Below are 16013 nucleotides of genomic sequence, written 5' to 3'. Positions count from 1 at the left end.
AAAGTGAGGGCAGACTGACTTGAGACAGGGTAGGGTGGGGGAAGGGGAGGGGTGGCAGGGAGACGGTGTGGGGGAGGCGGAGGCGGGTGGGGTGGGGGAGGGGTGGGGGGGGGGGCGGGGAGAGTGCCCTGTGGTTACATGCCTAGCAGGTGGAGAGTGCAGTCTTCCTCCTTCCCCGCTGTGCCGACTGGCCTGAGCAACATCAACCTCACGATGAGGTAGGCAGGCCCCGAGAACAAGTCCCCATTGTTCCTCTCAGCTTTTAAATGAGGGGCTAAGTGGGTAGGGGGGCTCCGACCGTTAACTGCACGTCCAGTCTGCCTGTTGTCTGGCGCAGACCCCGCCTCATTCTTAGTCTCTCAGATTAGAAGTGGGTCTTCAGTGGCTTATAAAAAGGAAAAGAGTCCGTCTTTTGTGAGGGCGTTGTTGAAACTAGCCAGTGTGAAATGTGGTCTGACATTAAATGCTTTCTAATGAATATATATTCAAAGCAAATTTCAAAATATATTTGTCGTGGATTGTTAAACTGTGGAACTTTTAGTTATGCGAAAAATGCTGAGCTTTTCTCAATTATCCACACAAGTTTTACTTTGACAGCTGAAGGCCTTTTGAGGCAGTTGGGTTCAAAGGATTTTGAACACAAGGCGTTAAATTTAAAATAGAGAATCTGAGCATCTGTTGACAAAAACAGCATTACTCTAAAAGAAGGCCTGTGAAAAAGCCCCATTGATAGGCTGAAAGTTTTCTCACAAAGCCCAAAGGGATTTATAATCATTATTCTGCTTTTATATTCAAAGCTTTTAAGGGCAAAACTGATAGTTCGGCTTAAATTTCCTCAGATTCGCTGAGCTTTAAATTAACCCCTTCACTGCTGACGTCGAAGAGTAGAGATTCAGTGAAGGCGAGGGAAACAGTTGCTCGAATTGTGATCCCTCAGCGAGTGCATGATTGAAAAGAAAATGCTCCTTTTCACCTTTACTCAAAATTTATCGTTAATGGAAGAAAAGGATTGCAGAGATATGGGGAGGGATTCTCCGACCCCCCGCCGGGTCGGAGAATCCCCGGGGGACGGCTTGAATCTCGCCGCGCCGCTCCAATGCTGGCTGCCGAATTCTCCGGCGCCGGTTTTCGCGTGGGGCGGGGATCATGCCGTGCCGGTCGGGGGCCGTTGACAGAGGCCCCCCCCCCCGGCAATTCTCAGGGCCCCAATGGGCCGAGCGGCCGCCCATTTTCGGCCAGTCCCGCTGGTGTGAAATGGACATGGTCCAACACGGCGGGACTTGGCTGGTAGGCCGTCTACTGGAGTACTCGGGAGGGGGGGGGGGGGGGGGCATGGGAGGATCCTCAGTGTCCCACAACCCAACTCCAGTCCAGTTTCTCTCGAAGGTCTGCCTCCCAATAACTGAAACTGAGACCCCGTGTCCAACTCCATCTCTAACTGGTGGTCGTTCACCTGGACAGTAACCTTGATGGGGGCAAGTTGTGGCACGACAATGCAATACAATTGCATACGCTTCACGTCATCAGGTTGTTCTAGGTGGATGTTCCTCGCTCTGGGCTGGCGTCTCCCCTGGGTAGGACGGCGAGTTTGCTGGCTGGCTTGTGGCTTCCTAACCCTGAGGTTTTGCCGGCTCCATTGATCTAGGGAGGTGTCCCACCTGGCTGTAGCAGTCCTGGGCCAACGAGCCTGCTCCCGACGGTGTTCGGGCCAGGGTGGGGTTCCGGGGGTCCCAGTCCTAGGGGACACTGTTTGCTGGACTGAGGGGCATCCCTGACATATCTGGAGTTACTGGACTCCCTTCTCTGTACTCTCTCAAGACAGGGAGATCTCAGCGGCCGTTTTCAGCTCCAGCAACTTCTCGGCCAGCAATTTCCGCTGGGTCGCTATATTATTTACTTCGCATACAAGGCGGTCCCATAGCATCTCAGGATGGGCCATAGTTGCGAAGCACCGCCAATTTGCGCAATCGCGCCAAAAACTTGGTAATGGACTCCCCTAGGGTCCTCTTGGCCGTATTAAATCGATACCTCTGTACAATAGCCAGCACCTTGGGGGCCATAGTGGTTTGCCAAGCGTGGCACTAACTCTTCGAATCTTGGGAGTGTGGGCCCGGGGTACGTTAGGCTCTTTATGATGCTGAAAGTGGGAGCCCACAGGCGGTCAGAAGAATCACCGTCTGGCGATCAGCCCCAATGAAAGCGCTCACCTTAAACAAATGGTGCATACGTTCCACGTACTGAGTCCAGTCCTTCACACCCACATCGAATGTATTGAGTCTGCCAAAGAGCAGCATTTTCAAAATGGAGCAAACCTTATTCCTTCATGAAGCGAGGTGGCTGTGCTCCAAATGGTTAGCAGCGCCAACTGTAGTTCCACTTTATCCTTGTCGCCAATTTAATAGTCGCAGAAGAGTCCGGAAAAGAAGGTCAAAAATATGGTTTATTTCCAAGAGGAAAGTATTTACAAGTAACAGTCCCAGTCCCATTCCCAGTCCCAGTCCCAGTCCCAGTCCCAGTCCCAGCCCCAGTCCCAGTCCCAGTCCCAGTCCCATTCCCAGTCTCAGTCCCATTCCCAGTCCCAGTCCCAGTCCCATTCCCATTCCCAGTCCCAGTCCCAGACCCAGTCCCAGCCCCAGCCCCAGCCCCAGCCCCAGTCCCAGTCCCAGTCCCATTCCCAGTCTCAGTCCCATTCCCAGTCCCAGTCCCAGTCCCATTCCCATTCCCAGTCCCAGTCCCAGTCCCAGTCCCAGTCCCATTCCCCGTCTCAGTCCCAGTCCCATTCCCAGTCCCATTCCCAGTCCCAGTCCCATTCTCATTACCATTCCCATTCCCAGTCCCATGCCCAGTCCCAGTCCCATTCCCAGTCCCAGTCCCAGTCCCAGACCCAATCCCATTCCCATTCCCAGTCCCATTCCCAGTCGCAGTCCCATTCCCAGTCAAGTGCCAGTCCCAGTCCCAGTCTCGTTCCCAGTCCCATTCCAATTTCCAGTCCCATTCCAATTCCCACTCCCAGTCCCATTCCAGTCCAGTCCCATTCCCAGTCCCAATCCCAGTCCCATTCCCAGTCCCATTCCCATTCCCATTCCCAGTCCCAGTCCCAGTCCCAGTCCCATTCCCAGTCAAGTCCCAGTCCCAGTCCCATTCCATGTCCCAGTCCCGTTCCCAGTCCCATTCCCATTTCCAGTCCCATTCCAAGTCCCAGTCCCAGTCCCAGCCCCAGTCCCAGTACCATTCCCAGTCTCAGTCCCATTCCCAGTCCCACTCCCAGTCCCATTCCAGTCCAGTTCCATTCCCAGTCTCAATCCCAGTCCCATTCCCAGTCCCATTCCCATTCCCATTCCCAGTCCCAGTCCCATTCCCAGTCAAGTCCCAGTCCCAGTCCCATTCCATGTCCCAGTCCCGTTCCCAGTCCCATTCCCATTTCCAGTCCCATTCCAAGTCCCAGTCCCAGTCCCAGCCCCAGTCCCAGTGCCAGTCCCAGTCCCAGTCCCATTCCCAGTCTCAGTCCCATTCCCAGTCCCAGTCCCATTCCCATTCCCAGTCCCAGTCCCAGCCCCATTCCCCTTCTCAGTCCCAGTCCCATTCCCAGTCCCATTCCCAGTCCCAGTCCCATTCTCATTCCCATTCCCATTCCCAGTCCCATGCCCAGTCCCAGTCCCAGTCCCAATCCCATTCCCATTCCCAGTCCCATTCCCAGTCGCAGTCCCATTCCCAGTCAAGTGCCAGTCCCAGTCCCAGTCTCGTTCCCAGTCCCATTCCAATTTCCAGTCCCATTCCAATTCCCACTCCCAGTCCCATTCCAGTCCAGTCCCATTCCCAGTCCCAATCCCAGTCCCATTCCCAGTCCCATTCCCATTCCCAGTCCCAGTCCCAGTCCCAGTCCCATTCCCAGTCAAGTCCCAGTCCCATTCCATGTCCCAGTCCCGTTCCCAGTCCCATTCCCATTTCCAGTCCCATTCCAAGTCCCAGTCCCAGTCCCAGTCCCAGCCCCAGTCCCAGCCCCAGTCCCAGTCCCAGTCCCATTCCCAGTCTCAGTCCCATTCCCAGTCCCAGTCCCAGTCCCATTCCCAGTCCCAGTCCCAGTCACAGCCCCAGACCCAGTCCCAGTCCCAGTCCCAGTCCCATTCCCAGTCTCAGTACCATTCCCAGTCCCAGTCTCAGTCCCATTCCCAGTCCCAGTCCCATTCCCATTCCCAGTCCCAGTCCCAGTCCCAGTCCCATTCCCCGTCTCAGTCCCAGTCCCATTCCCAGTCCCATTCCCAGTCCCATTCTCATTCCCATTCCCATTCCCATTCCCAGTCCCATGCCCAGTCCCAGTCCCAGTCCCAGTCCCAGTCCCAATCCCATTCCCATTCCCAGTCCCATTCCCAGTCGCAGTCCCATTCCCAGTCAAGTGCCAGTCCCAGTCCCAGTCTCGTTCCCAGTCCCATTCCAATTTCCAGTCCCATTCCAATTCCCACTCCCAGTCCCATTCCAGTCCAGTCCCATTCCCAGTCCCAATCCCAGTCCCATTCCCAGTCCCATTCCCATTCCCAGTCACAGTCCCATTCCCAGTCAAGTCCCAGTCCCATTCCATGTCCCATTCCATGTCCCAGTCCCATTCCCATTCCAAGTCCCAGTCCCAGTCCCAGTCCCAGTCCCAGTCCCATTCCCAGTCTCAGTCCCATTCCTAGTCCCAGTCCCAGTCCCAGTCCCATTCCCATTCCCAGTCCCAGTCCCAGCCCCAGCCCCAGCCCCAGTCCCAGTCCCAGTCCCAGTCCCATTCCCAGTCCCAGTCCCATTCCCATTCCTGGTCCCAGTCCCAGTCCCAGTCCCATTCCCCGTCTCAGTCCCAGTCCCATTCCCAGTCCCATTCCCAGTCCCAGTTCCATTCTCATTCCCATTCCCATTCCCAGTCCCATGCCCAGTCCCAGTCCCATTCCCAGTCCCATTCCCAGTCCCAGTCCCAGGCCCAATCCCAGTCCCATTCCCAGTCCCATTCCCAGTCGCAGTCCCATTCCCAGTCAAGTGCCAGTCCCAGTCCCAGTCTCGTTCCCAGTCCCATTCCAATTTCCAGTCCCATTCCAATTCCCACTCCCAGTCCCATTCCAGTCCAATCCCATTCCCAGTCCCCATCCCATTCCAGTCCAATCCCATTCCCAGTCCCAATCCCAGTCCCATTCCCAGTCCCTTTCCCATTCCCAGTCCCAGTCCCATTCCCAGTCAAGTCCCAGTCCCATTCCATGTCCCGGTCCCGTTCCCAGTCCCATTCCCATTTCCAGTCCCATTCCCAGTCCCTGACCATTCCCAGTCCATTCCCAGTCCCATTCCCAGTCCCATTTCCATTCCCAGTCTCATTCCCATTTCCAGTCCCATTCCAATTCCCACTCCCAGTCCCATTCCAGTCCAGTCCCATGCCCAGTCCCAGTCCCATTCCCATTCCCATTCCCATTCCCAGTCCCAGACCCAGTCCCATTCCCAGTCTCATTCCCATTCCCAGTCCCATTCCCAGTACCATTCCCATTCCCACTCCCAGTCCCAGTCTCAATCCCAGTCCCAGTCCCATTCCCATTCCAAATCCCAGTCCCTTTCCCATTCCCAGTCCCAGTCCCAGTCCCATTCCCATTCCCAGTCCCAGTCCCAGTCCCAGTCGGGACTCCTCTGCAGCTCAGCTCCCGGGCCGGCTTTTAAGGTTCTGAATTAACTAGCCCGCTGATGGGCCTCCGCCCCTCTACGGGGCAGCTCGTACTCCACGAGCCTCACGGGGAGATTAATTGGGTCATTCCTGTGGGGTCTCGTGGGGGTTATAACAGAGGATACTTCCATAGAAGAGTACACAATGGAATTTAGCAGACTGTGTACAAGGCTACAAGAGTTCCCCCTCGAGTTCCGCAATCAGTGCTCGTGTTTAAATTATTGGACTGTGTTAAAGTTACAAATATGGACAAGCTTAGAGTTTTGACTGGAGTTAAATTTGCAGAAAGACACATCCTGTTAGAACAAATGTCAGGGGCTCTAAAAATGTTCCTGGGCAAATATTTGGAAGTTCCACGAGTTTCAGATTCTGGGATGATAATACCGTGAAAATCACTGAAAAGAATTAGAGTAGCGATTTCTTTAAAATCGCCGGAAGGAATCATTTTATTAGCACGGAAGTCGTATCCAGCGAAATTCCTTTATTATTGAGCAGATCGTCGATTAAGAAAGCACAAATGAAACTTGACATGGAAAATGACAAGGCCATTGTATTTGGAAAAACTGTGGACTTGTATCCTGTTAATGAATCCAAATATTTTTTGTAAAGAAAATTAAGGAAGTTGTGCCAGCATCAGAGAACAGGAATCTGGAAAACAAAGTGATTGTGTTAAAGTTGCATTGGCAATCGCCCATCCATCTTCCCAAAGACTACATTTTTTTCTCAGGGATGTGAGTATAAGAGACAAAAGATACACCAAACTTATAGAACAGATAAGCGATAAATTTGATGTATGTAAAACATATTAAAGAACACCATTGTGACCCATAGTGCGTATGCACTTAGGAACAGATCTAACCAAAATAAAAGTGCCATTCTGGGCAAGATTAGCGGGAAGCGTCAGGAACGACCCCACTATCTAATGGCACTCTGTCTTGTTCCATGCCCTAGCGGGGAATGCCCCACCGAGGCCACACTTAGCCGGAGCTCCTCAGTGCAGGACGGGATTTCTCACAAACCCCTGACGCAACCCTCAGACCCCTGCCCCGCCCCCCAACACACCAACTCACCAATGGGGGTCCTTGCACCCTCCGCACCCCAACACATACTGGCAGGGCACCCCGCGGGTCCAATCCCCAGTGCGGGCACAACATCAGCTTGGCACCTTGGCACTGCCAACCTGGCACCCCGGCAGTGCCCCTGCCAGCCTGTCAGTTCCACGTGGGCACCCTACCCAGTGGTTGACCACCCAGAGGCCTCCGATTGCCTGGGAGACCCCCCTCCCCCCACCTCCCAGGTACCATTCCGCCTGGTCCCCATTTGTGGGGACCAGTACTGAACGGCACCCAGCTGGGGTCTCCTCGGCGAGGCCAATCGGTTCTGGGTGGCAACTCAATCCGGCAAAGTCTGCTTCTAAACTGACCGCATTCTGTGAGACTGGATCCCGCCCACAGATCACAATGTCTAGCGAGATCTGGTTAGATCGTGTGAAGCGTATAGGCCATCGGGAAGCCCCGGGATAGTGCCTACTGGCATCTACCAGCCACGTTGCATCCCCGTTCGGACGCAATGTGGCCGGTAGATTGCACCCTGGAATAAAATTACGGCAATGGATTTTAAGTTGTGGGATAAAGAAAATAACATTTCTATTTTACACTTAGTAGACTTAACAACGAGGTTTAGTCAGTCAACGATGATACATGGTAAAGAAAAGAAAGTAATTGTGGAACAGATAATGGAAAAATGGGACATATCAGTTGGTTTTTGGGATAAATCCCAAAATTCCTTCAGTCATGGGACGATGATTAACTCTACCGCTTCTGAATATTTGAATGGACCGAACAAGGGGAGAAGAGCATTCCTTAAAACAGAAATCTCAGGAATGATTCGGAGAGCTTTGAGGCACAACGTACGGCCATCGTAAACTATTTTCAAACAGGGAGACCCGCACACGATAAAAGGGATGGATTTAATGACAGGTTGTTGGTACAGACAGTTAAAAGGAGTTACTGAACGTGCTGAGGAACCAGGGGCGGGATTCTCCCCTACCCGGCGGGGCAGGGGGGTCCCGGCGCCGAGGAGTGGCATGAGCCACTCCAGCGTCGGGCCGCCCCAAAGGTGCAAAAAGGCACAATACTTGAACATATTGCTTTTGTTTGCAGAGAATGGTTTCCTGTGTCTGAATGCCAGTTGGTTCCAGCAAATATACAAGCTTGGTTAATTATCTTAAATTGGTTGTTAGTGTAGCTATTAGCACACTCAGGATTGTTCAGCAAGTCTTGCCCAATTGCGGAACCACATCTAATATTAGATGTTTTGTCAAATTACCCTGTAAAAGCAAAGTATCTCAAAAAATGACAACAAAGTAAACTGTTTCACATTGTGTTATAACCTGCCTACTTACCATTGGCTGGGAACTAATGACTATCCCACAATCCTGTGGGAGTATGAGCTTCCCCAATGAGGGGGGCGGAGAAACCACTAGTAAACTCCTAGTATAAATAAAGCTGGCCAGTTCAGGAACCAGCAGGAAGGAGTATGTAGATTGGGAAGTTACTGCTACTGTTATGTATATATGTTATAGTAAATAAATGTTATTACTTTGTATCCTTAAAACTCGTGCTGGATTCTTCGTGGCCCTTACAAAACTGGCGACGAAGGTTAAAGTGAATAGCTGTCTACACTGCTGAAGCCACCTCCCTGGATTTTTGTTGGATACAGGTTGGAAGTTGTTTTCTGTTATACCATGCCTCTGTACGGACGTTTGGATGTTTTTGATGCTGCGCTGGAAAGCTGGAACCAGTACACACAACGGATGTGTTACTATTTCCGGGCAAACAATATCACCGAAAACGAGCACCAGGTGGTCATATTGCTCACCGCCTGCGGCCCGCATACGTTTGGGGTGATTAGGAGCCTTACGTACCCAGCTGTGCCGGACACCAAAACGTTTGATGAACTTGTGAATAGAGTGGGGCAACATTTTAACCCAACCCCATCCACGATAGTCCAGCGTTACTGGTTTAATACCGCGGAGAGGACCCCTGGAGAATCCCTTGCCGATTTTCTATCCAGGCTACGCAGGATTGCGGAGTACTGTGACTATGGTGAGACCTTGTCAAAAATGTTACGCGACCGTTTGGTTTGCGGTATTAACAATGCGGCCACCCAGAGAAAGTTGTTAGCGGAGCCAACATTGACTTTTCAACAGGCCATTCAAATAGTATTGTCCCGAGAGAGCGCAGAGCGAGGAGCACAGGAGCTACAGGGAATGGAAGTGCATGCCTTGGGGTGCAACCTCTTCCGTCCAAAAACGTCCCCCCACAATCCTGCGGTACCTTGGGCGAGGCAACGTCCGGACCGACGCCAGTGGCCGTCGGACATTCCTCCCCGAAGGGAGCCTTCTCCAGAGCCAATGGATGAGGAGCCATGTCCGTGTCAGACTTGTAGGCGCCGACCCCGTCGCAGACGGCTGTCCTGGGGGCGCCAGAGGCGCCGTCATTCCGACCGAAACTGGGACCAGCCCAGAGGCCGTACCTTCCATGTGGATGAACCTGCGGCGACTACTCCTGAGGACGTGGAGACGGAGGATGACTGCCTGCACCTGCATTGTGTGGCAGCTCCCCGTGTGGCCCCCATTAAGGTGACAGTACGGGTTAATGGCCACCCGCTTGAAATGGAGTTGGACACTGGCGCAGCGGTCTCCGTGATCGCCCAGAGGACATTCAACCGCATCAAGCAGGGTATACAGACCCTTACATTAACCGACTCACAGGCCAGGTTGGCCACCTACCCGGGGGAACCACTGGACATTGCAGGAACTACAATGACCCCTGTTGTTTATGGACGCCAGGAGGGGCGTTTCCCACTTATCGTGGTGCCGGCCATGGGCCCAGCCTGTTGGGTCGGGACTGGTTGCGCCATTTGCGGTTGGAATGGCAGCACATCCTCCAAACAGTTTCTGGAGGGTTGACTGAGGTGCTAGGACGATACCCAGATGTATTCCAGCCTGGTCTGGGGAAAATAAAAGGGGCCGTAGCCCGTATCCAAGTCGAACCAGGAGCCACGCCGCGCTATTTCCGGGCGCGCCCGGTGCCTTACGCCTTGCTCGAGAAGGTAGAAGGGGAGCTCACTTGTTTGGAGAGTTTGGGTATTATCAGGCCCGTCCGTTTTGCTGACTGGGCAGCACCAATTATACCTGTAATGAAGCCAGATGCCACAGTTCGCTTGTGTGGCGACTATAAACTTACAGTGAATACGGCTTCCCGACTCGACCGATATCCAATGCCTCGCATAGAGGATCTCTACGCGAAGCTTGCAGGTGGACTCTCGTTCACAAAATTAGATATGAGTCACGCCTACCTGCAGTTGGAGCGGGACCCTGCCTCCCGACCATATGTAACGATTAATACACACCGGTGCCTGTATGAATATACACGGTTGCCCTTTGGAGTATCCTCTGCCTGCGCAATTTTTCAACGTGTTATGGAGGGCATTTTGAGAGGTTTACCACGTGTGGCTGTCTATCTAGATGACGTTTTGATTACAGGGACGTCGGAGCAGGATCATTTGGAAAACCTGGAGGCTGTCCTTAGACGCCTTTCAGAGGCTGGAGTCCGTTTACATCGCACAAAGTGCGTATTTCAGGCAAAGGAAGTAGTCTGCCTAGGTTATCGGGTGGACCGCGAAGGTCTGCACCCCGTCGCAGAGAAGGTGCGTGCAATTAAACATGCCCCCGCCCCGACTGACACTTCGCATCTTCGTTCTTTTCTCGGTCTCGTAAACTATTACGGGAAGTTCCTCCCCAATCTGGCAACTACGCTGGCCCCTTTGCACCTTCTGCTAAAGAGAAATCACACCTGGGTTTGGGGTCAGCTGCAAGAAACCGCTTTCCGGCGGGTAAAGCAACACTTGTCGTCGTCTGGGTTACTAACCCACTATGATCCTGGAAAGCCTTTGCTCGTCACATGTGATGCATCCCCGTATGGTATTGGGGCCGTCCTGTCCCACAAGATGGAGAACTGGGCCGAACGACCGATAGCTTTCGCCTCCCGCACATTGACTGCAGCGGAGAAGAAGTACGCGCAGATCGAGAAGGAGGGCCTGGCAGTGGTTTTTGCGGTGAAACGCTTCCACCATAACGTGTACCGCCGCCATTTCACTATCGTGACTGATCATAAGCCCCTGCTGGGACTTTTCAGAGAGGATAAGCCAATACCGCCCATTGCTTCTGCACGGATCCAGCGCTGGGCTTTGTTGCTTGTTGCATACGAGTATTCTCTGGAGCACAAACCAGGTACGCAGATAGCAAATGCCGACGCACTGAGCCGATTGCCTTTATCGACCGGCCCCATGTCGACCCCCATGACCGGTGAGGTGGTTGCAACCCTAAATTTTATGGACACCTTGCCTGTCACGGCATCACAAATCCGTGAGTGGACCCAGACGGAGCCAGTCCTGTCAAAGGTTCGGCACATAGTCCTGTATAGTGGGCAGCATAGACAGCTCCCAGGCGAGTTGCGGGCATTTTCCTCCAAGCTGTCAGAATTCAGCGTGGAAGACGGCATCCTCTTGTGGGGGACGCGTGTGATTGTCCCGGAAAAAGGCCAGGAGCTGATACTATCAGACTTGCACAATGGGCAGCCAGGCGAGACCAAAATGAAAATGTTGGCCCGGAGTTATGTTTGGTGGCCAGGCCTCGACACCGACATTGAGAAGGTGGCCCAAAACAGCTCCATTTGCCAGGAGCATCAGAAGCTTCCGCCGGCCGCGCCCCTACATCACTGGGAATGGCCAGGGCGGCCTTGGGCACGCTTGCATGCAGATTTCGCAGACCCTTTTCAAGGATCCATGTTCCTTCTACTAATTGACGCCCAGTCCAAATGGCTAGAGGTGCATAAGATGCAGGGGACAACGTCCTGCGCAACAATTGAAAAGATGCGTTTATCGTTTAGTACGCATGGCCTCCCCGAGGTGCTGGTCACGGATAACGGCACTCCATTCACGAGTGAGAAGTTTGCGAGGTTCACGAAGATGAACGGCATCCGCCATATCGCACTGCCCCTTACCACCTGGCTTCAAATGGGTTGGCAGAGCGCGCAGTGCAGACATTCAAAAGAGGCCTAAAGAAGCAGTCTTCCGGATCAATGGACACGAGACTGGCTCGCCTTTTGTTTACGTACAGGACCACCCCCCATGCAGTGACTGGGGTAGCTCCCGCAGAACTCCTAATGGGCCGGAGACTTCGCACCCGCCTTAGTATGGTTTTCCCGGACATTGGCGCAAAAGTACGCCGCACACAAGAACGGCAGGGACAGGGATTTTCTCGGCATCGGCCGATTCGGCAGTTTGTGCCCGGTGACCCAGTGTTCGTTCGGAATTTTGCTGGTGGTGCCCAATGGGTTCCTGGTGTAATCTTTCGCCAAACGGGCCCTATATCTTGCCAAGTGCAAGCCCAGGGTCGTCTCCAGCGAAAACATGTAGACCACGTTCGGTCCAGAAGACCATCCCCTCAAAAGATTCCCCGCCCCCGGAGCTCATTTCAACAGCCGCAGAGACCAGAGACAAGGGAAGGTAGTACTCACAATCTTCCACTGGTGCCTCACTCGAAGCCTGCGCAGGTCGTTACGGGACCGAATGGAGATAGAGACGCTGACATGACGGAGGCAGCAGACTCTGACTCCGAGATGGAGACACAGGATGCATCAGAGGGAGAATCCTCGGGTCCACGGGCCGTGGATGTACAACCGTTGCGCCGTTCATCACGGAAGCGCCGGTCTCTGTCTCGTTACACGCCGCCTGATCCAGCGCCGCGTGCAAATGGTGTCCGGCCTGCGGCCAAATGAGTCCGACGCCCTCCTTCGCCAGGGTCTTCGGTGGATTCCTTGGACTTTGGGGGGGAGGGATGTTATAACCTGCCTACTTACCATTGGCTGGGGACTAATGACTATCCCACAATCCTGTGGGAGTATGAGCTTCCCCAATGAGGGGGGCGGAGAAACCACTAGTAAACTCCTAGTATAAATAAAGCTGGCCAGTTCAGGAACCAGCAGGAAGGAGTATGTAGCAAGGGAAGTTACTGCTACTGTTCTGTATATATGCTTTAGTAAATAAATGTTACTACATTGTATCCTTAAAACTCGTGCTGGATTCTTCGTGGCCCTTACAAAACGTTGCTACTATACAGTGGCTACACGAGTGGTATTTTCCACTAACTGGATGCTGCTGCCAGATGAAAAATACATTCTGCCGACCAGACAATTGGGCAATGTTGTGTATGAATTTCAATGTCAATGTGATGTTGGGTACATCGGTCATACATCCCAAACAAGACGTTCCTCCATTTGGTCATAATAGGCAGAGTACAGACCGTACTCAACCAACTAGCACTGGCAAAACACAAGACAAAATGTCGAGTGTTAAATGAGTTTCTGTGATTGGGCAGCACTTGTGAACAATCCTGAGTGCACTGATAGCTTAAATCAATTTCAGGTAATCAATTGAGATTGTAATGTTGATCATTTACATATGCTAGAAGGGTCATACATTCATACACAGGTACCTGTACTCTGAAAACAAAAGGAACATGTTCACGCCTTCCATCTTTTTAATTAACCGGAAACTTGGGGAGCCTTCTATCCCCCGTTCCTTTCTCCATTGGAAATGCCTTGGCCAATCAGAGTCCAATTTTCCAACCAATCAGCACCCTTTTCTCCCGTAATATAAATTGCCGTGATTGTTTGAAATTTACGATTCTTGAGTTTGTCCTGATGAGTCTCTTTTTTCAGCAATATGAAACTGTATAGTTTTAGGACTGAGATTTTTAATCCAAAATGGTTGAGTGGCTCTCACTCCAAACAAGTGAGGTGAGACACATTTGAAAATATTCAGCAGAATTCCAAATCAAACTGGCTTCCTCCCTGAAATTTAAAAAATCAGAGTGCTGGAAACACACAGCAGGCCTGACCCCCATCAATGGAGACAAAATTGGTGTTTTGAGTTGAATATGACTCTTCTTCATTCCTGGCTAATTTTATTTGTGTACGCCATCTTTAAGAAGGAACTTGCATTCACATCATCTACTTCACAAACTCAATTCCACTCAAAGTGCTTCAAGGCCGATACTACGGGCAGCACGATAGCATAGTGGTTAACCCTATGGCTTCACAGTGCCAGGGTCCCAGGTTCGATTCCCGGCTTGGGTCACTGACTGTGCGGAGTCTGCACGTTCTTCCCGTGGCTGCGTGGGTTTCTTCCGGGTGCTCCGGTTTCCTCCCACAAGTCCCGAAAGACGTGCTTTAGGTAATTTGAATATTCTGAATTCTCCCTCTGTGTACTCGAACAGGTGCTGGAATGTGGTGACTAGGGGCTTTTCACAGTAACTTCATTGCAGTGTTAATGTAAGCCTACTTGTGACAATAAGGACTATTATTATAAGGTACTTTTGAGGGAAAAACACAAAATGCCTGGTAGAGATCAGGGGCGAAATTCTCCGGAAACGGCGCGATGTCCGCCGACTGGCGCCCAAAACGGCGCAAATCAGTCGGGCATCGCGCCACCCCAAAGGTGCGGAATGCTCAGCATCTTTGGGGGCCGAGCCCCAACCTTAAGGGGCTAGGTCAGCGCCGGACGAATTTCCGCCCTGCCAGCAGGCGGAAAAGGCCTTTGGTGCCCCGCCAGCTGGCGCGGAAATGACATCTCCGGGCGGCGCATGCGCGGGAGCGTTAGCGGCCGCTGACGGCATTCCCGCGCATGCGCATTGGAGGGAGTCTCTTCTGCCTCCGCCATGGTGGAGACCGTGGCGGAGGCGGAAGGGAAAGAGTGCCCCCACGGCACAGGCCTGCCCGCGGATCGGTGGGCCCCGATCACGGGCCAGGCCACCGTGGGGGCACCCCCCCCGGGGCCAGATCGCCTCGCGCCCCCCCCCCCCAGGACCCCGGAGCCCGCCCGCGCCGCCTTGTCCCGCCGGTAAGGTAGATGGTTTAATCTACGCTGGTGGGACAGGCATTTTAGCGGCGGAACTTCAGCCCATTCGGGCCGGAGAATCGCACGGGAAGGCCCGCCAACCGGCGCGGCGCGATTCCCGCCCCCGCCGAATATCCAGTGCCGGAGACTTCGGCAACCAGCGGGGGCGGGTTTCACGCCAGCCCCCGACGATTCTCCAACCCGGCGGGGGGTTGGAGAATCTCGTCCCAGGTGAACACCGCCCAGGACACCAGGGAGAGCTTCGCTGCTCTTTAAAGAGGCGCCGTGGGATTTGTCATTTGCACCCGAGGGGGTAGGAGAGGTCTCAGTTTAATCTCTCAACCGATAGGCCTTCACTCAGGTGCCAGTCTAGATTATGGTCTCGGGCCTTTGGAGTGGAGCTTGAATTCCCAGCCTCCTAACTCAGATGTGAGACTGTTGCGACTGAGCCAAGGCTGTCACTGATCTTTGTGTGCATTCATTGTGCGGACAAGTTTACTGTTGACTAGTTTTGCTGTCTTAATGACCTGTTTACTCTACGACACAATGCAGTGGGCAATGGGTGGTTTACTAGCTGTTTAGCCAAACAACAGAGGAAAACTGGAATCCTTTCAAGGCTAATAACCACAATCACTTAGTCAACATACAGTTTTTCTAAGCACAGTTAGCCATGCAGAGGGAAGCACTGCGGACGTGTTAGACTGAAATGTCACCTGGTGTAAATCATTGGAAAGGGCAAAATTTCACCCCCGCAAAAATTGTTCGTACGGGTGGAGGGGGTTCAGAGAACGTCAGCGAGAAGGAAGCCGGGTTTTGATAGTAAAAATAGTGCTTTCAATTACAAAGCGAGTCACCCAGAGTTGGTCCTGTTTGTAGCCTAAGAAAGTGAATTGAGAGAAGTCTTTGCACTGCTGGGGGAAGCAGTAGAAGAAGGCGTTTTGGATCTTTTGATCACAGAATTGTTTAAATTTCAATAAAGAGTAGAAAGCAAGACTTGCATTTATGTAGCATTTTTACAACCACAAGACATCTCAATGTGTTTTGCAGGCAATGAAGCACGGTTGCAGGAAATACAGCAGCTAATTTGCACACACCAAACCCCCAGAAACAGCAATGTGTTAAATGATCAGACAATCTGCTCTTGCGATGTTCATTGGAGGATAAATCTAATATAATAATCTTTATCGTCACAAGTAGGCTTACATTAACACTGCAATGAAGTTACTGTGAAAATCTCTTAGTCGCCACACTCCAACGCCTGTTCGGATACACTGAGGGAGAATTCAGGATGTCCAATTCACCTAACAGCATGTCTTTCAGGACTTGTGGGAGGAAACCGGAGCGCCCGGAGGAAACCCACGCAGACACGGGGAGA

The 16013-nt window shown here is 52.6% G+C and overlaps 1 long non-coding RNA gene across 1 annotated transcript in view; it reads right to left on the bottom strand.

The window, feature by feature from the left end:
• Positions 1 to 6204: 6204 nt before the first annotated feature.
• LOC140429359 (uncharacterized) overlaps positions 6205 to 16013 on the bottom strand; it is a 30048-nt gene continuing 20239 nt past the window's right edge. The window contains exon 2 of the long non-coding RNA XR_011949056.1: positions 6205 to 6322. This is a non-coding gene — a long non-coding RNA (uncharacterized lncRNA). The remainder of the gene's footprint in view (positions 6323 to 16013) is intronic.

The sequence above is a fragment of the Scyliorhinus torazame genome, chromosome 1, assembly GCF_047496885.1.
Source record: "Scyliorhinus torazame isolate Kashiwa2021f chromosome 1, sScyTor2.1, whole genome shotgun sequence".
Taxonomy (NCBI): Eukaryota; Metazoa; Chordata; class Chondrichthyes; order Carcharhiniformes; family Scyliorhinidae; genus Scyliorhinus; species Scyliorhinus torazame.
The sequence above is the reverse complement of the archived record's forward strand: the minus strand, read 5'-3'. Positions and strand labels throughout refer to the sequence as shown.